General features: G+C 38.8%; 1 long non-coding RNA gene across 5 annotated transcripts in view; it reads left to right on the top strand.

The window, feature by feature from the left end:
- LOC144579016 (uncharacterized) overlaps window positions 1–21,639 on the top strand; it is a 357,175-nt gene that overhangs the window by 91,833 nt on the left and 243,703 nt on the right. For 3 of the 5 annotated variants that reach the window (XR_013525781.1, XR_013525779.1, XR_013525777.1), the window contains exon 2: window positions 7,401–7,552. The exons of the other annotated variants lie outside the window; for them this stretch is intronic. This is a non-coding gene — a long non-coding RNA (uncharacterized LOC144579016). The remainder of the gene's footprint in view (window positions 1–7,400; window positions 7,553–21,639) is intronic. 5 annotated transcript variants of the gene reach the window in all.

Below are 21,639 nucleotides of genomic sequence, written 5' to 3'. Positions count from 1 at the left end.
TAGTTAAGGTAACATTAACTGCTCTGACAATTGATGCTAAAGAGGTGGTATTATTCAAACTCAGAAGAAGGTGATCTAAGTCAGCAATATGTATGTGTCATGAGGTGGGGCTCTGGCTCCCCAGTGAGTCATTTTAGTGCACTGACTGATGGGGGCCTTGCCATCCTCAGGATGTGGCTTCCAAGAGCACTCTGGCCATCAACATCTAGCTGGAAAAAGGAGAAATAAAATAAAAGATGGCAGCTGAGAGGCTTTTATGGGCCTGGCTTGCTAATCATCAGCTAGAATTCAATCACATGCCACATCTTACTGTAAGGAAGGCTGGCAAACATGGCCAAGTGTGTGCCAGGAAGAAGACAACTAGCAGGGTTATTTAATTTTTACAGCAGCTCTATGACCAGAGACTGCTATGATACCCACTTTATAGGTGAGTAAACTGAGTAGCCAAAAAATGTATTTGCTAAAGATCTGCTTGGAAGTGGCAGAGGCTGGAAGTGAACCTGATTAGTCTAACCAAAGCTGGGCTTAACCACGCTCTGCAACATCCTTTCTTTACACAATGCAGTGCATTACATGCACTGTGCTCCATTTTATTTTATTTTATTTTTGACTTAAGAACATTTAGTGGAGATTGTTCAATCCTAGTACAGTTGATCTTCCTTATTATCTAGGGATAAGTTCCAAGACTCCCAGTGGATGGCTGAAACCGTGGATTGCACAGAATCCTGTACATGTTATGTACAAATTTCTTTTTCTTTCTTCACAATGTCATAGATTTGTTCTTACCATGTATCTTAGCAACTGCAGCATGTGATTTTTTTTCTTTTCTCATTAACTTGAGGACTTTCACCTTCCTACTGAAGGGCAGCACTTTATGACTTCTTTTTGGCACATCCTGTTAGCTGGTATTCCTAGTCTTGTACTTTGGGGCCATTATTAAGTAAAATAAGAACTACTTGACCACAAGCACTGAAATATCAAGACAGTTGATCTGATGACCCAGAGGGCTTCTAAGTGACTAGTGGGAAGGGAGCATTAACAGCATGGATACTCTGGACCAAGGGAAGATTCATGTCCTGGGTGGAAGAGGGACCGTGCAAAGTTTCACAGTGCTACTCAGAATGCTTTGTGATTTAAGATTTATGAATTGTTTATTTCTGTAACTTTCTATGGAATATTTTCAGATTGTGGTTGGCTATGGGTAGCTGAATCTGCAGAAAGCAAAACTGTGAGCAAGTGAGGCTGCTGTACATAGAAGGCTATTTCTTGACAGCTATTTATTATATTACTCAATTGTATAAATAAATCATAATTTAACTATTCTCATTATGACTATTTTTGTTACTATCTTCCCCTCATTATAAACTGTAATACAGAGAATATCCCCAAAAGTTTGCATTTTCATACATGTGAGTACATGAAGACAAATAATTTTCACACAGTGAAAGTACATGAAGTCAAATAATTTTTAGCCTTAAACTTGTTTGGATGAATGGTATATTTATAATTACTTTCCATAGACATTTTCACATTTCTTTAACATGAGATCATTTTTTTTACAACCAAAAGTACCATTATACATCTGTGAACAAAGTATACATATAAATTTCCCCACACTTATACCACACATTTTAGCTTTTTAAATTTTTGCTAAATTATAACTAAAAATGGAATTTTATAGTCTTAATTTTTTATTCTTTTTTTTTTTTTTTCCCAATCAGTTTGAGCTTATAAGGTTGCTCAGGTTAGCCTTGAACTCATGACCTCGCCTTCGCAAGTGCCACGACCTCCGGCGGGAGCCACTTTGGACCCCATTTTTTTATTCTTTTAATACAATACATGTTTCAGGAGTCCAGTTTCTACTTAAAAACCTTTGTGTGATTTTTCAGACCTGATCATAGGCAATTCAGAAGTCTTTGCCTGGCAGGCCTCCTGGAGAAAGCTGCCCTCCCCACACAGACTTGGGGCACAGCCCGTGCACTGCAGCCTCTGTGAGGACTTGTAGTGAAGGACCCAGGAACCCTTGGTCTGCCATGCCCTTATGCTTATCTGCCTTGCTAGCTCAGGCTCTTTCATTCAGAAGCCTCTTTATCTAGTGCCTTTAGCTGAGACATTTCTCATGTGTCTCTGTTGATACCTCCTTTTAGGCAAGCAGGGTATGGGAGTACTTGAAGATACTTTTCTCCACCCTGACTCAGTACTACAGAACCCAGTACTTTTCCATACTCATCATTGCATTCCTTTAGCTCTGGGCCCATAAAGCTGCAGGAGCCTTTTGCTTGGGGCTTCCTTTGTGCTGATCCACTTTCCTCTACTGACACTGTTCCATGGAAGGAAATGAGCAGGAGGAGCCAGTGTTTACTCTGGCTTAGTCTCCTGCTTGTACTTTGCCGCAAGTAATAGAAAGCTTCACTGTAACTTTCATTTTGGCTTACTGTTTTAATTGGCTACCCTGACATCTGGCAGCTTAGCTGAGCTCCTGACAATGTTAAAGTCTCTACATATATTTGAATTTATTGCAGCTTTTATTTCTTTTTAGTGATAGTTCATATCTTTTGCTTACTGCTCTTTTGAGATATTATTCAATATTTTCTCTTTTATTTAGAAAATGTATTTATATATTAAGAAAATCATTTACCTATATGTTATACTTTTGTTTTGGCCAATTTTTCATTTGTCTTTTGATTTTAGTTATAGTGGATTTTTTTCTATGATTAAATTCTTAAAAATTGTGGTTGAATATAATTCTTTCAAAAATGTCTTTTTCTTTCTTGGGTCAGGTTAGGAAAAAGTCTTTTTTTCACTGGGATTATGAGACATCTCTATCTGTATTTTATTCTATTTTATTTGTACAAATAAATCTTTGTGTTATTTGCAATTTTGTTGTAAAAAGGGTAAGATAATTCAACAGCAGTTTTCTTTATGGCTATGCAATTATCCTAACATCCCAACATCATTTAGTGAATAATTTATTTTCTTCTATTCTTATAAAATGTCACCTTTTTGATATAAAGAATTCCTGTATGTACTTGAGTTTATTTCTGGTGAGTCCACAGATCTGTATATTTACATTTTATTACTGCAGATTTAAATTTACTATAGATTTAAATATAAATATGTTTTGATGTCTTATTCAAGACACTTTTATTTAAAAATTTCTTGGCTGATTAACTTTTACACAGGTGTTTTAAAAATCAGCTTGAGAAGTTAATGAGGAAGCCTATTATTTTTCTAGAGATCACATACATTCATATATACAGTTCGTATTCTTATATATGTATAAACATGTATACACACATGCAAAAACATGTATACATGCAAACACATGTGTATGTGTAGACATGTAAACACACATAAATGCATATACATATGTATGGCTATATACTGTTATGTATATACATGTATGTGTATAAACATATACACATACATGTATATGTACATATACACACATATATACATACACATACATATACACATATGTGTGTGTGTGTATGTGTGCATAAACATAGGGAGAATTGCTTCTTTTCACCCAAGAACAAGTTATACTTGTATTTGGGTCTTCTCTTTAGTTTCGTCAGGTGCATTTAAAAGTATTCATCTAAATTTGTTTTTAAGCTTAGAAGGCATTTAATCTTTTTTCACTGTTTTCTTTCTTATTCTTCTATTTATAGTTTTAAATTGCTTGTTATATATATAAATATATAATATAACATATATATAAATATATAATATAACATATATAAATATATAATATAACATATATAAAAATATATAACATATATATACATATATAACATAACATATATATGTCACTCATTTTTATGTGTTAATTTTGTTCCCAGTCACATCACAATAATTATTAAAAGGCTGTGAGTGTGGTGGGCAAGATCTTACAGGCCAGCACCAGATAACTTGCTTTTGAATCCCGGCCTTGACACATTCTGGTTGTTACTGTGAGGATTAAAGAGAATTCATGAGACATGATGAGAATAGTGCTTAATCAATTCAATCATTATCTCAGATAGTAGTATAAAAGTTTTCCTTGCTTCAGAAAAAGAATTTTGATACTTTACTGTTTCTATACTTGGAAAAAGTTTAAATAGAATCTTCTCTTTTTGTTAACATAGAGATGAGTAAGATACATTTCCTTCCCTTCAGGAAAACTGTTTTCTTGTTCATCAACTCATTTGAATCTCCAAATCTCCTTTGACAGAAGAATAATTAGACTAAATTCATAAATGAGGAATCTGCTCCTGAGAGAGGCTAAAAAAGTGTCTAAGCAAACATTTAAATCCAATTCCCCCCTACTCTACAGACAACAATCAAAATTTAAACATGTAAGCACAGTAAAAGAAAAGCTTCAGGGACTTCTTTATTTGAAAATACGTGCTCCTTTAACTAAAAAAAAAGTACTCTTCCACATTTGTTGATTAATGGAATGTTTTTCTGTAATACACTTCAATATAAATTGTATGCAACATACTTTACACTTAAGTTTAATTTATGGAATGCTCCAAAGAAAGAAAAGAAGAGCAAAAATAGTACTGTTGATTTTGAACCTTTGCTTTTGTGTCTTCCTTTGCATCTCTTCTCCATCCTGCTCTTTTTTAGTTCTGATCTGTAGAATATCTGGCCTGGGTTACTACCAACCTTGTAAAATGGTTTTTTAGACTGTAGTTTTGTTCCTTCTCCACGCAACCACTAGAGGAATATATTGCAAATTTGATCATGTTTTCCCCTCTACAAAAGTTAGAGCTCATTAGGGTGGCCTCACAGCTCTCATTCATTAAACCGCTTTCCTCTCCAGTCTGAAATCTTGCTGGAATGCTCTAGCAATACCAACTACTCAAGAGAAATACAAAATACTTTTCATCTTGTGAGTTTGGCCTCTTCACTGACACACCCCATTTTTCCTCCTTTCAATTTTTTTTAACCTGGCTCATGATTTATTTTCTCCAACAAGTTCTCTCTCTCTTTAATTCTGAGCCCCTAAGTGTTTGAGTGCTCCTCTCCAGTGCACCCATTATATCCTCTCCATGTCTTCCTGTCTCATAGCACTGACAAATGTTCATCTTCTTGTGCCTGAAATGTCTTAGGATTGCTGGTACCTTGAGGACTTGTGACCATGTTTTTATTTATCTTAATATCGCCAGTACCTTGCATTTGCTTCACACACAGGAGATTCTCCAAAGATATTGGTTCAGTGAAAGAATAAACAAATGCTACCCATTCCCCCTGCCCATCATTTCAAAAAGTCTGTTAGAAAAGCATTTCTTACTAGGGAAATTTTGAGAAGATTAGGCCAAACACCTAAATCCAGGAGTCCTGGCTTTTAATTCTGGTTCTGCCTTTAATTCACTCTGGAGTCCTGGCCTATCTCTGCAGGTCTCTGGATACATAAGTCTCCAGGTAGATTCGAGGCCTGTATTAGCAAAGTATTGAGGTAAAATTAAGGCTTTAAATCTCAGATTTTGGAAATTTAACCCTGCCTTACCTCACAGCAGACCCAACCTTATCCTCTATAATTCCCTCCTTTAACATTGTTTTCCTGGACATTTCCATTATGATTTTTGACCAACTGACTTAACATAGAAGCTGTGGTAGGCTTATATCTGAAAATGTGTATATGATAAGTTTGAAACTGGTATTAAGTCACATACACACTGATTCCCCTTAGCTCTGTGCATTAGCTCTGTGGCTAGCCTCCTTTTCTGGATGTTAAGGATAAAGCACTGGTTGGTAATTAGTGAAGGAAAGGAAAAGCTGCCCCTTTATCCAAATAATATTGAGGAGGTATGCCAGCAGTGGGTTATCTTTCCCACTACAGGATTGCTAGGTTGCTTTTTGGGTATTTGGTGGTCTCCAAGGCCAGACCACCATGGAAATTCCAGAGCACCCCTTCTGCCTAAGCATGAGAGACTGAGAGGGAGAAAGGAATGATTGAACAGCCTTTCTGAAGACGAGCTAATATAGAACAAGGAGCATAGGATTGAAGTGAATAACTGTGGGGAGCAGGGGAAAGTATGGAGGAGGGAGTTTCTTCTCATCAAAGGGGAGCTTGCAGGCTGCCCTCCAAGAGCTAGGAATGAAGCCCCATGCCTTAAGTAGGATTGTGACTTCTTTGTAGGGAATCCCTAGATCTCTGCTTCTCTTGTAGACTCTGTATTGCTTGAACCTGCAGCAAATAACCAACTGAACCTTTTTTTTTTTTTGAGACAGAGTCTTGCTCTGTTGCCCAGGCTGGAGTGCAGTGGTGCCATCTTGGCTTACTGTAACCTCTGCCTCCCAGGTTCATGCAATTCTCTTCCTCAGCCTCCTGAATAGCTGGGACTACAGGCACACACCACCATGCCCAGCTAATTTTTGTATTTTTAGTAGAGACAGGGTTTCACCATGCTGGCCCGGCTGGTCTTGAACTCCTGACCTCATGATTCACTGTGTCAGCCTCCCAAAGTGCTCACATTACAGGTGTGAGCCACTGTGCCCGGCCTTACCTGAACATTTTTAAAGATTCTATATGTATGCTTTGTGGCTTAAAGAGGAGGTAGATTCCCTTTCCTTTCCCTTCTCCAGCTGAGGTCTAGAGTGGAAGGCAAGGTGGTGAAATGTCCTGCATGGGATCCCATCACACCACACCAGTAGACAGACCATTCTTGTACCTGTTATGCCATTGCTCCCTTCTATAATAAGAGGTTTAGTGCCCAGGTGAAACAGCGGGCACTGGTAGAAGACTAACAACCACAGCATGGTTTGTTGTTGTTGCTTTTCTTTTGAGACAGAGTCTCACTCTGTTGCCCAGGCTGGAGTGTAGTGGCATGATCTTGGCTCACTGCAGCCTCTGCCTCCTGGGTTCAAGTGATTCTCCAGCCTCAGCCTCCTGAGTAGCTGGAATTACAGGTGTGCACTACCATCCCCAGCTAATTTTTTGTATTTTTAGTAGAAATGAGATTTCACCATGTTGGCGAGGCTGGTCTCAAACTCCTGGCCTCAAGTGATCCACCCACGTCAGCCTCCCGAAGTGCTGGGATTACAGGAATGAGCTGCAGGGCTCAGCCCATAGCATGGTTTTTGATGCAACTTAAGAAATTAACTGTCTCCTCTCCCATCTTCCTCCTATGTTAAGTATTTGCAGTTGCTTCAGGCTTTAAAATTGGTATTTCATTAAATTATACTTTTATGTATTGTTATAGGATATATAACAATATATTGCTATGCCAAAGCTATTTTATTGTTATAGAAGTTAGAAATATATAAAGAAAAAAAATAAAAAAGATGAAATCCTCTGGAACATTCCTTCTTGGTTTTTACATGAGATGATGGAACATTGAGTGTAATTTTTTTCTTTATGTCAATTTAAAGTATAATTTTCCTAGGACAGTTTTTCTGTTTCTTGATCATAGGATCTTCAGTGACTATGGTAACCAAGTGCTACAAAAATGCTGTGGCAAGGAATCTGAACAACAGAGATTTGAGGGAAGCAAAGCATTTTCTATGAAAGTTCTGCTGCTTGTCTTCAGCTTGGTACCAATTAGAGCTTTACTGGAGGTAAAAAGTGAGTGAGAGTCTTAATTCAGCCCCTTTTTGATTGTTTAGACAAAACCTACACATAGCTTCTACCATCTTCCAACTGCCACAAATCTATTCTTACTTTTCTTTCCATTTTCCCTTTTTAATTTTTATTTATTTATTCTTTTTATTGCATTTTAGGTTTTGGGGTACATGTGCAGAACATGCAAGATAGTTGCATAGGTAAACACATGGCAGTGTGTTTTGCTGCCTTCCTCCTCTTCACCCACATTTGGCATTTCTCCCCATGCTATCCCTCCCCAGCTCCCCCCCAGCTGTCCCTCCCCTATTCCCCCCAGTAGACCCCTGTGTAGTACTCCCTTCCCTGTGTCCATGTGTTCTCATTGTTCATCACCCACCTATGAGTGAAAATATGCAGTATTTCATTTTTTGTTCTTGTGTCAGTTTGCTGAGGATGATGTTCTCCAGATCCATCCATGTCCCTACAAATGACATGAACTCATCATTTTTGATTGCTGCATAATATTCCATCGTGTATATGTGCCACATTTTCCTAGTCCAGTCTATCATTGATGGGCATTTCAGTTGTTTCCAGGTCTTTGCTATTGTAAACAGTGCTGCAATGAACATTCGTGTGCATGTGTCCTTATAGTAGAACGATTTATAGTCCTTTGGATATATCCCCAGTAATGGGATTGCTGGGTCAAATGGAATTTCTATTTCTAGGTCCTTGAGGAATCACCACACTGTCTTCCACAATGGTTGAACTAATTTACACTCTCACCAGCAGTGTAAAAGTGTTCCTATTTCTCCTCCTCCTCTCCAGCATCTATTGTCTACAGATTTTTTAGTGATCGCCATTCTAACTGGCATGAGATGGTATCTCAATGTGGTTTTGATTTGCATCTCTCTAATGACCAGCGATGATGAGCATTTTTTCATATGTTTGTTGGCCTCATGTATGTCTTTTTTTGTAAAGTGTCTGTTCATATCTTTCACCCATTTTTGAATGGGCTTGTTTGTTTTTTTCTTGTAAATCTGTTTGAGTTCTTTGTAAATTCTGGATATAAGCCCTTAGTCAGATGGGTAAACTGCAAACATTTTTTCCCATTCTGTTGATTGCTGATTCACTCTAGTGACTGTTTCTTTTACCATGCAGAAGCTGTGGAGTTTGATTAGGTCCCACTTGTCTATTTTGGCTTTTGTTGCCAATGCCTTTGGAGTTTTGGTCATGAAGTCCTTGCCTACTCCTATGTCTTGAATTGTTTTGCCTAGATTTTCTTCTAGGGTTTTTATGTTGCTCTTATGTTTAAGTCTTTAATCCATCTGGATTTATTAAACAAGGAATCCTTTCCCCATGGCTTGTTTTTGTCAGGTTTATCAAAGATAGTATGGTAGTAGATAAGTTGTGTTGCCTCTGATGCCTCTGTTCTGTTCTATTGGTCTATATCTCTGTTTTGGTACCAGTACCATGCTGTTTTGATTACTGTAGCCTTGTAGTATAGTTTAAAATCCAGCAGTGTGATGCCCCCCACTGTGTTCTTTTTGCTTAGAATTAACTTGGCTATACGGGCTCTCTTTTGGTTCCATATTAAGTTCAAGGTGTCTTTTTCCAGTTCTGTGAAGAAAGTCAGTGGTAGCTTGATGGGGATAGTGTTGATTCTGTAAATTACTTTGGGCAGTATAGCCATTTTCATGATATTTATTCTTCCTAATCATGAAAATGGAATGTTTCTCCATCTGTTTGTGTCCTCTCTTATTTTGTTGAGCAGTGGTTTGTAGTTCTCCTTGAAGAGGTCCCTTATGTTCCTTGTAAGTTGTATTCCTATGTATTTTATTCTCTTTGTAGCAATTATGAATGGCAGTTTGTCCTTGATTTGGCTCTCTTTGAGTCTGTTATTGGTGTATAGAAATGCTTGTGATTTTTGCACATTGATTTTATATTTTGAGACTTTGCTGAATTTGCTTATCAGTTTCAGGAGTTTTTGGGCTGAGGTGATGGGGTCTTCTAGGTATACTATCATGTCGTCTGCAAATAGAGACAAATTGGCTTCCTCCTATTCTAGTCGAATATTCTTTATTTCTTTTTCTTGCCTGATTGCTCTGGCTAGAACTTCCAGTACTATATTGAATAAGAGTGGTGAGAGAGGTCATCCTTGTCTAGTGCCGGATTTCAAAGGGAATGCTTCCAATTTTTGCCCATTCAGTATGATATTGGCTGTTGGTTTGTCATAAATAGCTTTTATTACTTTGAGATACGTTCCATCGATACCGAGTTTAGTGAGGGTTTTTAGCATAAAGGGCTGTTGAATTTTGTCAAAGGCCTTCTCTGCATCAATTGAGATAATCATGTGGTTTTCATATGATATGATTGTTGGCCTCATATATGTCTTCTTTCATAAAGTGTCTGTTCATATCCTTTGCCCACTTTTGAATGGGCTTGTTTTTTTCCTGTAAATCCGTTTGAGTTCTTTGTAAATTCTGAATATCAACCCTTTGTCAGATGGGTAAACTGCAAAAATTTTTTCCCATTCTGTTGGTTGCCGATCCACTCTAGTGACTGTTTCTTTTGCCGTGCAGAAGCTGTGGAGTTTCATTAGGTCCCATTTGTCTATTTTGGCTTTTGTTGCCAATGCTTTTGGTGTTTTGTTCATGAAGTCCTTGCCTACTCCTATGTCCTGGATAGTTTTGCCTAGATTTCCTTCTAGGGTTTTTATGGTGCCAGGTCTTATGTTTAAGTCTTTAATCCATCTGGAGTTAATTTTAGTGTAAGGTGTAAGGAAGGGGTCCAGTTTCTGCTTTCTGCACATGGCTAGCCAGTTTTCCCAACACCATTTGTTAAACAGGGAATCCTTTCCCCCTTGCCTGTTTTTGTCAGGTTTATCAAAGATTGTATAGTTGTAGATATGTTGTGTTGCCTCCGGTGCCTCTGTTTTTCCATTGGTCTATATCTCTGTTTTGGTACCAGTACCATGCTGTTTTGATTTCTATAGCCTTGTAGTATAGTTTGAAATCCGGTAGTGTGATGCCCCCAGCTGTGTTCTTTTTGCTTAGAATTGACTTGTCTATGCAGGCTCTCTTTTGGTTCCATATGAAGTTCATGGTGATTTTTTCCAGTTCTGTGAAGAAAGTCAATGGTACCTTGATGGGGATAGCATTGATTCTGTAAATTACTTTGGGCAGTATAGCCATTTTCACGATATTAATTCTTCCTAACCATGAACATGGAATGTTTCTCCATCTGTTTGTGTCCTCTCTGATTTCGTTGAGCAGCTGTTTGTAGTTCTCCTTGAAGAGGTCCTTTATGTTCCTTGTGAGTTGTATTCCAAGGTATTTTATTCTTTCTGTAGCAATTGTGAATGGCAGTTCATTCTTGATTTTGCTTTCTTTAAGTCTGTTATTGGTGTAGACGAATGCTTGTGATTTTTGCACATTGATTTTATATCCTGAGACTTTGCTGAATTTGCTTATCAGTTTCAGGAGTTTTTGGGCTGAGGTGATGGGGTCTTCTAGGTATACTATCATGTCGTCTGCAAATAGAGACAATTTGGCGTCCACCTTTCCTATTTGAATACCCTTTATTTCTTTTTCTTGCCTGATTGCTCTGGCTAGAACTTCCAGAACTATATTGAATAGGAGTTGTGAAAGAGGGCATCCTTGTCTAGTGCCAGATTTCAAAGGGAATGCTTTCAGTTTTTGCCCATTCAGTATGATATTGGCTGTTGGTTTGTCATAAATAGCTTTTATTACTTTGAGATACGTTCCATCGATACCGAGTTTATTGAGGGTTTTTAGCATAAAGGGCTGTTGAATTTTGTCAAATGCCTTCTCTGCGTCAATTGAGATAATCATGTGGTTTTTGTTTTTGGTTCTGTTTATGTGGTGAATTACGTTGATAGACTTGCGTATGTTGAACCAGCCTTGCATCCCCGGGATGAATCCTACTTGATCATGGTGAATAAGTGTTTTGATTTGCTGTTGCATTCGGCTTGCCAATATTTTATTGAAGATTTTTGCATCTATGTTCATCATGGATATTGGCCTGAAGTTTTCTTTTCTTGTTGGGTCTCTGCCGGGTTTTGGTATCAGGATGATGTTGGTCTCGTAAAATGATTTGGGAAGTATTCCCTCTTTTTCGATTGTTTGAAATAGTTTCAGAAGGAATGGTACCAGCTCCTCCTTGTGTGTCTGGTAGAATTTGGCTGTGAACCCGTCTGGACCTGGACTTTTTTTGTGTGGTAGGCTCTTAATTGCTGCCTCGACTTCTGCCCTTGTTATTGGTCTATTCATAATTTCAGCTTCCTCCTGGTTTAGGCTTGGGAGGACACAGGAGTCCAGGAATTTATCCATTTCTTCCAGGTTTACTAGTTTATGTGCATAGAGTTGTTTGTAATATTCTCTGATGATGGTTTGAATTTCTGTGGAATCTGTGGTGATTTCCCCTTTATCATTTTTTATTGCATCTGTTTGGTTGTTCTCTCTTTTCTTTTTAATCAATCTGGCTAGTGGTCTGTCTATTTTGTTGATGTTTTCAAAAAACCAGCTCTTGGATTTATTGATTTTTTGAAGGGTTTTTTGTGTCTCAATCTCCTTCAGCTCAGCTGTGATCTTAGTTATTTCTTGTCTTCTGCTGGGTTTTGAGTTTTTTTGATCTTGCTCCTCTAGCTCTTTCAATTTTGATGATAGGGTGTCAATTTTGGATCTCTCCATTCTCCTCATATGGGCACTTATTGCTATATACTTTCCTCTAGAGACTGCTTTAAATGTGTCCCAGAGGTTCTGGCATGTTGTGTCTTCGTTCTCATTGGTATTGAAGAACTTCTTTATTTCTGACTTCATTTCATTGTTTACCCAGTCAACATTCAAGAGCCAGTTGTTCAGATTCCATGAAGCTGTGCGGTTCTTGGTAGGTTTCTGTATTCTGAGTTCTAACTTGATTGCACTATGGTCTGAGAGGCTGTTTGTTATGATTTCAGTTGTTTTGCATTTGTTGAGCAGTGCTTTACTTCCAATTATGTGGTCAATTTTTGAGTAGGTGTGATGTGGTGCTGAGAAGAATGTATATTCTGTGGATTTGTGGTGGAGAGTTCTGTAAATGTCTATCAGGTTTGCTTGCTCCAGGTCTGAGTTCAAGCCCTGGATATCCTTGTTGATTTTCTGTCTGGTTGATCTGTCTAATATTGACGTGGAGTGTTAAAGTCTCCCACTATTATTGTGTGGGAGTCTAAGTCTCTTTGTAAGTCATTAAGAACTTGCCTTATGTATCTGGGTGCTCCTGCATTGGGTGCATATATGTTTAGGATCGTTAGCTCTTCTTGTTGTATCGATCCTTTTACCATTATGTAATGGCCTTCTTTGTCTCTTTTGATCTTTTTTTTACATTTAGGGTTAATATTGTTATGTGTGAATTTGATAGTGCCATTTTGATGCTAAGTGGCTGTTTTGCCTGTTAGTTGTTGTAGATTCTTCATTATGTTGATGCTCTTTAGCATTCAGTGTGATTTTGGAATGGCTGGTACTGGTTGATCCTTTCTATGTGTAGTGCCTCTTTTAGGAGCTCTTGTAAAGCTGGCCTGGTGGTGACAAAATCTCTGAGTACTTTCTTGTTCGCAAAGGATTTTATTTTTCCTTCACTTCTGAAGCTCAGTTTGGCTGGATATGAAATTCTGGGTTGAAAGTTCTTTTCTTTAAGAATGTTGAATATTGGCCCCCACTCTCTTCTGGCTTGTAGTGTTTCTGCCGAGAGATCTGCTGTGAGTCTGATGGGCTTCCCTTTGTGGGTAACTCGACCTTTCTCTTTGGCTGCCCTTAGTATTTTCTCCTTTATTTCAACCTTGTTGAATCTGACGATTATGTGCCTTGGGGTTGCTCTTCTTGCAGAATATCTTTGTGGTGTTCTCTGTATTTCCTGCATTTGAGTGTTGGCCTGTCTTGCTTAATGGGGGAAGTTTTCCTGGATGATGTCCTGAAGAGTATTTTCCAGCTTGGTTTCATTCTCTTCGTCCCCTTCTGGTACACCTATCAAACGTAGATTAGGTCTTTTCACATAGTCCCACATTTCTTGGAGACTTTGTTCATTCCTTTTTGCACTTTTTTCTCTAATCTTGATTTCTCCTTTTATTTCATTGAGTTGGTCTTCGACTTCAGATATTCTTTCTTCTGCTTGGTCAATTCGGCTATTGAAATTTGTGCATGCTTCGCGAAGTTCTTGTATTGTGTTTTTCAGCTCCTTTAATTCATTCATATTTCTCTCTAAGTTATCCATTCTTGTTATCATTTCCTCGAAACTTTTTTCAAATCTTTTTTTAAGGTTCTTGGTTTCTTTGCATTGATTTAATACATGATCTTTTAGCTCACAAGTTTCTCATTATCCATCTTCTGAAGTCTAATTCCATCATTTCGTCACAGTCATTCTCCGTCCAGCTTTGTTCCCTTGCTGGTGAGGAGTTTTGGTCCTTTCTAGGAGGCGAGGTGTTCTGGTTTCGGGTGTTTTCCTCCTTTTTTCGCTGGTTTCTTCCCATCTTTGTGGGTTTATCCGCTTGTCGTCTGTGTAGTTGCTGACTTTTCGATTGGGTCTCTGAGTGGACACCCAGATTGTTGATGATGAAGTATTTCTGTTACTTAGTTTTCCTTCTACCATCCTATCCCCTTTGCTGTATGACTGCTGAGGTCCACTCCAGGCCCTGCTTGTCTGGGTTGCACCTCTAGCAGCTGTGGCACAGTGAGGGATGCTACCCGTTTCTTTTTCTGCTATTTTTGTCCCAGGATGATGCCTGCCAAATTTCAGTGTTTTGGATATAGAGGGGTCAGGGAGCTGCTTGAGGAGACAGTCTGTACTTTTTTGGAGCTCAGTTGCTGAGCTGCGTGCTCTATTGTTCATTCAGGGCTGTTAGGCTGCTATGTTTGATTCTGCTGCAACAGAGCTCATTAAAAAAACCCTTTTTTTTCCAAATGCTCTGTGTTGGGATGTTTGGGCTTTATTTTTCGATGTCCGATGAGGTGTCCTGCCCAGCTAGAAGGCAGACTAGCCACTGTTTGGCTGCCAAGGCTCCGCCCTGCTGTTGTGTGATTCGCCCTGTTCCTGCAGGCTCTGCTGTGGTCTCTGCCACGCCCTGTGGTGGAGTCTCTTCCTTGTAGTGTGTTGCCTCGGCAACAGCAGGCTGCATCAGCAGTGGGCGTGTATATCAGTAGGAACGGGTTGCCTTAGCAACGGCAGGCTGTGTCAGCAGTGGGTGTGTATCTCAGTAGGGACGGGTTGCCTCGGCAATGGCTGGCTGTGTCAGCAGTGGGCGTGTATCTCAGTTGGGGCAGTTTGCCTCGGTAGTGGTGGACGCCCCTCCCCCACAGAGCGTCTCAGACCGTCTGCTCGGGATAGTTTGAAATCCCGGTTTTGTTCGTCCCAGTGGGTGTCCCAAACGATCTGTCCCTGGAATCCCCTGGGCTGGCCTGTTGTCCAAGTCTCATTCAGTCTCAAGTCCAGCCCTCTCAAGTCTCAGGTTGCCGGTTCAACAGGGCACCCGGAAAAGCGTGCCCTGTGGGGATTGCTGGGTAGGGCCGGCCGCCGTCGCCCCGGCTGCCGGCTCCACCAGGCAGACCTACTGCCTGGTGTCCCGTGTCTTTTTTATACTTGGGAGTTTCCCCGTTCTGTGGGCAACAAAGATCAGTCTGGAAATGCAGCTCCGACTCACCATTTGCGGATTCAACCAGAGCTCCAATCCTGGGTTGTTCTCACAGCGCCATCTTGAGTCCTCCCCTCCATCACCTCTCTTTTCCTTGTCCCATTCACTTTTTATTGTATTTTTTAAAAATGGACACTGTATTAGTCTGTTTTGACTCACAGTTCCACATGGCTGGGGAGGCCTCACAATCATGGTGGCAGGCAAGAAGGAGCATAGGCAGGTCTTACATGGCAGCAGGCAATAGGGCATGTGTAGGAGAACTCCGTTTTGTTAAACTGTAAGATTTAGTAAGACTTATTCACTACCATGGAAATTATGGGGGAAACCATTCCCCCATCCCCATGATTCAGCTATCTCCACGTGGCCCTGCCATTGACACATGGAGATTATTATAATTCAAGGTGTGATTTGGGTGGCGACACAGCCAAACCATATCAGACACTTAATAATTGTGTATATTTTTTGGATAGATAGTGATGTTTTCATACATATAATGTATAATGATCAGATCAGAGTAATTAGCATATCAATCATCTGAAACATTTAATGTATAGCACTGTTGCATCACTCTAGTTAACAATAATATATAGTTTCAAATAGTTAGGAGGATAATACTAGAGTTATCCAATGGTATTATAGGCCATTAGAGATGATTCCTCCTACCTAGTTGTAATTTTATGTCGAACAAATCTCTGCCTCTCTCTCCCTTCCCCTTCTCAGCCTCTAGTATCCTCTGTTCTACTTTATACTTCTATGAGAGCAACGTTTTTTAGCTTCCACATATAAGTGAGAACATGCAGTGTTTAACTTTATGTTCCTGGTTTATTTCACTTAGCATAATATCCTCCCATTCAATCCATTTTGCAAATAATAATAGAATTTTATTCTTTTTTTTATGGCTGAATAATATTCCATTGTGTATATACCACATTTTCCTTATTCATTTATGTGTTGTTGGACACCTAGGTTGATTCCATATCATGGCTATTATGAATAATGCTGCAATAAAAATGGGGATGCAGAAGACTTTTTGATATTCTGATTTCTTTTATTTGGATAAATGCCCAGTGGTGGTATTGCTGGATCATATGACAGTCCTATTTGTAGTTTTCTTTTTTTTTCTTTTCTTTTTTTTTTCTTGAGACTGACTCTTATTCTGTCACTCAGGCTGGAGTACAGTGGTACAGTCTTGGCTCACTGCAGCCTCTGCCTCACGGGTTCAAGTGATTCTCCTGCCTCAGCCTCCTGAGTAGCTGGGATTACCAGTGTGTGCCAACATGCCCAGCTAATTTTTGTATTTTTAGTAGAGACGGAGTTTCACCATATTGTCCAGGCTGGTCTCGAACTCCTGACCTTGTGATCTGCCCGCCTTGGCCTCCCAAAATGCTGGGATTACAGGCATACTGTGCCCAGCTTTATTTGTAATTTTTTGAGGAATCTCCCTACTGTTCTCTATAGTGGCTATACTAGTTTGCATTCCCAACAACAGTGTTTAAGAGTTCCCTTTTCTCGATATTCTTAACAAAATTTATTATTATTACTTTTAAGTAACAGCCATTCTAACTTGGTGAGATAATATCTCATTGTGGTTTTGGTTTACATTGCCCTGATAATTAGTTATGTTGAGCAGTTTTTCCCTTTGGCCAATTGTCTTTTGTGAAATGTCTATTCAGTTTCTTCCTAATTTTTAAATTGAATTTTTTTTCCTTTCTTTCTTGCTTGCTTTTGAAAGATTTTTTGCTTTAGAGATGTTTGAGTTTCTTATATATTCTGGATATTGATCCTTTGTCAAATGATTAATTTACAAATACTTTTTCCCATTCTGTAGGTTGTCTCTTCACACTGTTGGTTGTTTCCTTTTCTGTGCAGAGCTTTTTAGTTTGATATAAGCTCATTTGTCCTGTGTTTCTGAGGTCTTATTCACAAAATACTTTTTCCAGAGCAATGTCCTGAAGTATTTTCCTTATTTATTATTTTTTTTAGTAGTTTTATAGTTTTGGTTCTTACAGTTAGGTCTTTGATCTCTTTTGAGTTGATTTTTGTATAGCATGAGAGGTGGGGTGGGGGGTCTAGTTTCATTCTTCAGTTTCTTAAAGCCTAGACTGCTCTACAGTCTAGATTTCCAGCTCCTTCAGTTTCTAATGCAGTTTTCTTATACTCTCCTGCTATTAGTTTGGACAAAATCCTTCCCAGTTTCAGGTGCTGTTTTCCAATGTACTTGCCATGATCTCCAGTGAACAGCTGTTGGCTATTATGGTGTCTTTTGTGGTCGGTGCTCTCAGACATCCTGTTGTTTCCCTTTACTTTCTTTTGCATGTACTTTGTAGATCTTACAGTTATTGGTGAATTGTCTCCACTTGTTTCATTATTTGGAGTTTGTGTGGATGCCCTGTCACTTAGCTTGTCATAAATACTATCCATTATTTTTTATTTACTGTCTAGTTACCTTATGTAAATATTTAGGAACATCCAAAAGCTATGTGGCCGTCATTTTCCCAGAATTTTTTATTTTTTCTGGTAGACTGACACTAGAGAGAAATAGCTTTACTAAATTTTCTTCTTCACCTCTAGGCATTTTAGATTTTCTTGTGTGAGTTCACTAGTTAGTTTTATGGCTAATATAACTCATGTTCAGTTGATGTGTAATCATAGCATAAGTGATAATACTGTCACTTGAAAATCAGATTTGAAAATAGTCACCGGATCATCATCAGCCACACTACTGTTACATGTCATCCTTTATTTTCTTTTTCTATATTTTCTCTCTTTCTGTAGATAGTACCATACTACTTTCAGGGTTATGTACATTTTTCAGTACTTTGTAGCTTTCTTGCAGGCAGCTTATAAAGAACTACTTACTGATGTCCTTCTTGTACTTCTCCCTAACTCAACCCAAATCTGTCTCAATATAGAAGGGTAAGATGCCTCATGATATAAAATAGTGACCTTATTTAATTAGTCTTGTCAAAAGTCAATAAACAAAATTAGTTTGGCCTATACATGTAAACATCTGTTTGTTCTTCTTTATCACCCACTTTAAATTTTAAGTCCAGTCATTAAATGTTTAAGGCTAGGTAGCAGAATTATGGCCGAAGGAACTCTAAGAGGAAGGTTGTTTCTCTCAGTTTCTGTAAATAACCTGACAAAGAGACTTGTTGGTTAATCAGTGCCTAATATGTTCATTTGGAATGCTCCCATGCTCAATTTTATTAGGCATCTACAAAACAAAGCTTGTTTTCCCCCTGCATTGCAATTAGTATAATTAGAGTTTATGTGTGAAGTATCATATATCTATTGTGTAGTGGTTTTTTAGAATAACAAGGATACTGAATTACCTTACTAAAATTGCTGGTTTCAATAATTTGTTTATGGAGAATATTTAATAATACTTCACACTAGAAAATTAAAATTCCAATCCAAATAGCACTGAGTTATCTGGAACAAGAATATGTTCTTGCTTATATTCTGCCTACTCCTCAGAGCTGATTACACACGATGCTTATATCTAAAATGAAAAACAGAGCATAGCAAGATTATGAGTTTTTCCCTGAGAGGCTAACAAGAATAAGTGTCATGCCACGCTAGCCCAGGGAACAAAATTGTAAATATAGGGAGGAGAAACAGGTTTTCAAGTTTATATTACTGCTGTCTTATGGGAATCAGCTTCTGTTGTTACCATAATGTGTTATGTTGAAAGGGGCAGACAGGGTTGCTGAGCGGCTGGTTGGAGGGTCCCTGAGAGATTACCCAAGAAACTCAGTTGCAGCACATGGTGGAGCAGCCTCTCAGGTGAAAATAAATTCACAACACGTGGTTATCTGCTTGGGAGTACTTGTCATTCACTACATAGTTCATCTCTGTGGAGAACCAGAGTATTTCTTTGTCGAATATCAAACTGAAAAATGGCAAGTGTTATATTTTGCACAGACCAGCACTGAGTTTTCTAATCCTGATGTAAAGGTGGAGTCTGTAGATGGTGGCAAGGAACTCTTTTGGCCTTTTAGGATATGACATTTTTCAGTTATAGTCAAGGTTCATCTGAAGTGGCTCCTGTTATTCCAGACCAATTTTTAATTGATATGCTCAGTCTATTTTCTCTTTACCCCCAACCACCATTATTGATCACAAGCTAAATTGGATCAAGTGGCTATGTGTAACATACTGCTGGCTCTGTGAGCAGACTTTGCTTTTTCCAATCTTAGTACCCTTAATTATGCTCAACCCAAATTACTGTTTAAGCAAATTCACTTAGAGTTAGAGTTCATCTGTAGATTTCTTGCTGTTGTGAATTTCAGAGAGACAAGTGCTTTGTAAAGACACTCATGTAATTTAGGTGAGTGGGGAGAAGATACTGTGGAGTCAGTCAGTAATGTGTGTTGTATGGAGAAGTGAGAAGTTTCCTGTATTTTTTCGTTCTAGCTGATATGGGAGATATGGTATAACTTAGAAGTTTCAATGATGACAACTTTCAGTCTGTTCCTAGAAAAGGTTAAATCTTAGTCATTAATAGTTTTACTACTTACTATGACAAATATTTTAGCCCACGCTGCCTCTCTGACAACTTACATTGATTTTCTGCTTTGTTCCGTAGTAGCGGCAGCTGTATAATTTCTGTAGCTTTTTCCGTGAGAAGTGATTTTTATTAAACATAGAATTAGTTACAACTTTCACTTGGAAGGTTAACACTGAATGTTCTATTTAGCCTTTTTGAAAGCGCTTAGGCACAAATTATTTATTTCTCCCTTCCTTCCTTCCTTCCCTCCCTCCCTCCCTCCCTCCCTCCCTTCCTTCCTTCCTTCCTTCCTTCCTCCTTCCTTTTTTTGAGACGGAGTTTCGCTCTTGTTACCCAGGCTGGAGTGCAATGGTGCGATCTCTGCTCACCGTAACCTCCGCCTCCCAGGTTCCGGCAATTCTCTTGCCTCAGCCACCTGAGTAGCTGGGACTACAGGCACGCGCCACCATGCCCAGCTAATTTTTTGTATTTTTGGTAGAGACGGGGTTTCACCATGGTGGCCAGGATGGTCTCGATCTGTTGACCTCGTGATCCACCCGCCTTGGCCCCCCAAAGTGCTGGGATTACAGGCTTGAGCCACCGCGCCCGGCCAAATTATTTCTAACCAGTGCATTTCCTCTGGATTACAGACCGCTTTGAAAGAGTTCAAGTTGTTTCATTAGGCCCATTCAGTCCTCTTGGAATTGCCAGTAAAAAGACCAGGTTGCAGAGGATGTTGCCATTCAAACCTTAAAAGAAAAACCTGTGTAAAACTCTCTAAATTCAACTTCTAGAGCTATGAATTTCTACCATGACTATGGATCAGAATTTTTTTTTGTTTTTTTGAAGAAAATAAAATCATGTTTAAGGCACACAGCTCTTCTAAGAAGGTGATTCATGGCCATATTAAACACAGTTCTGGACCTACTTTTTAACTGATTTAAACTACTACAAATGCTATCAAGATTATATTCCACTCCAGGAGATAACAGATTTCTACTATCATTTTTTAGTTTCCTAAGCATTTGAACTAGTAGTCACAGAGAATGGGCAACTTGTATTGTCAATTGAATTATAAAACTTGGATGGCTCCCGAGTAATGTCACAAATAATATCTATTTTCGAAATTACTTAGCAAAAAAACAGAAACAAAAAGCACAGAAAACATATTCTTCAGTGATCTTTGAGCCCCTTTCAATATGCGTCTCAAAGGTAACTTTTAGGTAGCCTGAGATTGACAGCATCAGGCAGTGGCCAGCCCTGGTCCCAAGTTGCCTTAGAACTCATAACTCCCATGAGAAAACATGTGGTGAAGACATTGAGCTGTCAAAATATTTGTGCCTCCCTGTACCCCTCACCTTACATGCTGCAGAGCTATTGGTAGGACGTGGTTGTTCAGCTGGGGACCACATTTTCTAGGACCCCTTTGCAATTAGATGCAGCCATTGATTGGATTTTAGCAAATGGAATGTGATTTGAAGTGCTGCACATCACTTTCAAGTCTGGCTCATGAAAGCCTTCTACTGACTCTTCCCCAGGCTCTGTTTCCTTCCAGCTGGTTAGTATGAGGATAACATGGGGAAGAATTTGCAGGCTTTGCAGTGAATATGGTGGAATGCCTGTAATCTTGGGTTTTTTGTGGCTTCATGGAAGGGCTACCTCTCCTGTTCTTCTGCTCAGTATTATCTGGTGAGCAAGAAAGAAATTTTAATTATATTTTGTCTTGGAAATTTTCGGTTTTATTAGTTACAGCAGCTAGGTCTTCTCTAACTAATAAAGCATGTAAAACATTAACCCAAGCATTTTATATATATGCCAAACCTAATAAATGAATTAAAGGCAAGGGCAAGAATGGCAAAGAGGATAAAGAGATTATTTTGGATCCTAAATTACTGAAGGTATGCCATGGAAGGAGGATATATGTAATCCATTTCAATTTCA

This window comes from Callithrix jacchus, chromosome 1 (assembly GCF_049354715.1).
Source record: "Callithrix jacchus isolate 240 chromosome 1, calJac240_pri, whole genome shotgun sequence".
Classification (NCBI taxonomy): Eukaryota; Metazoa; Chordata; class Mammalia; order Primates; family Cebidae; genus Callithrix; species Callithrix jacchus.
The sequence above is the reverse complement of the archived record's forward strand: the minus strand, read 5'-3'. Positions and strand labels throughout refer to the sequence as shown.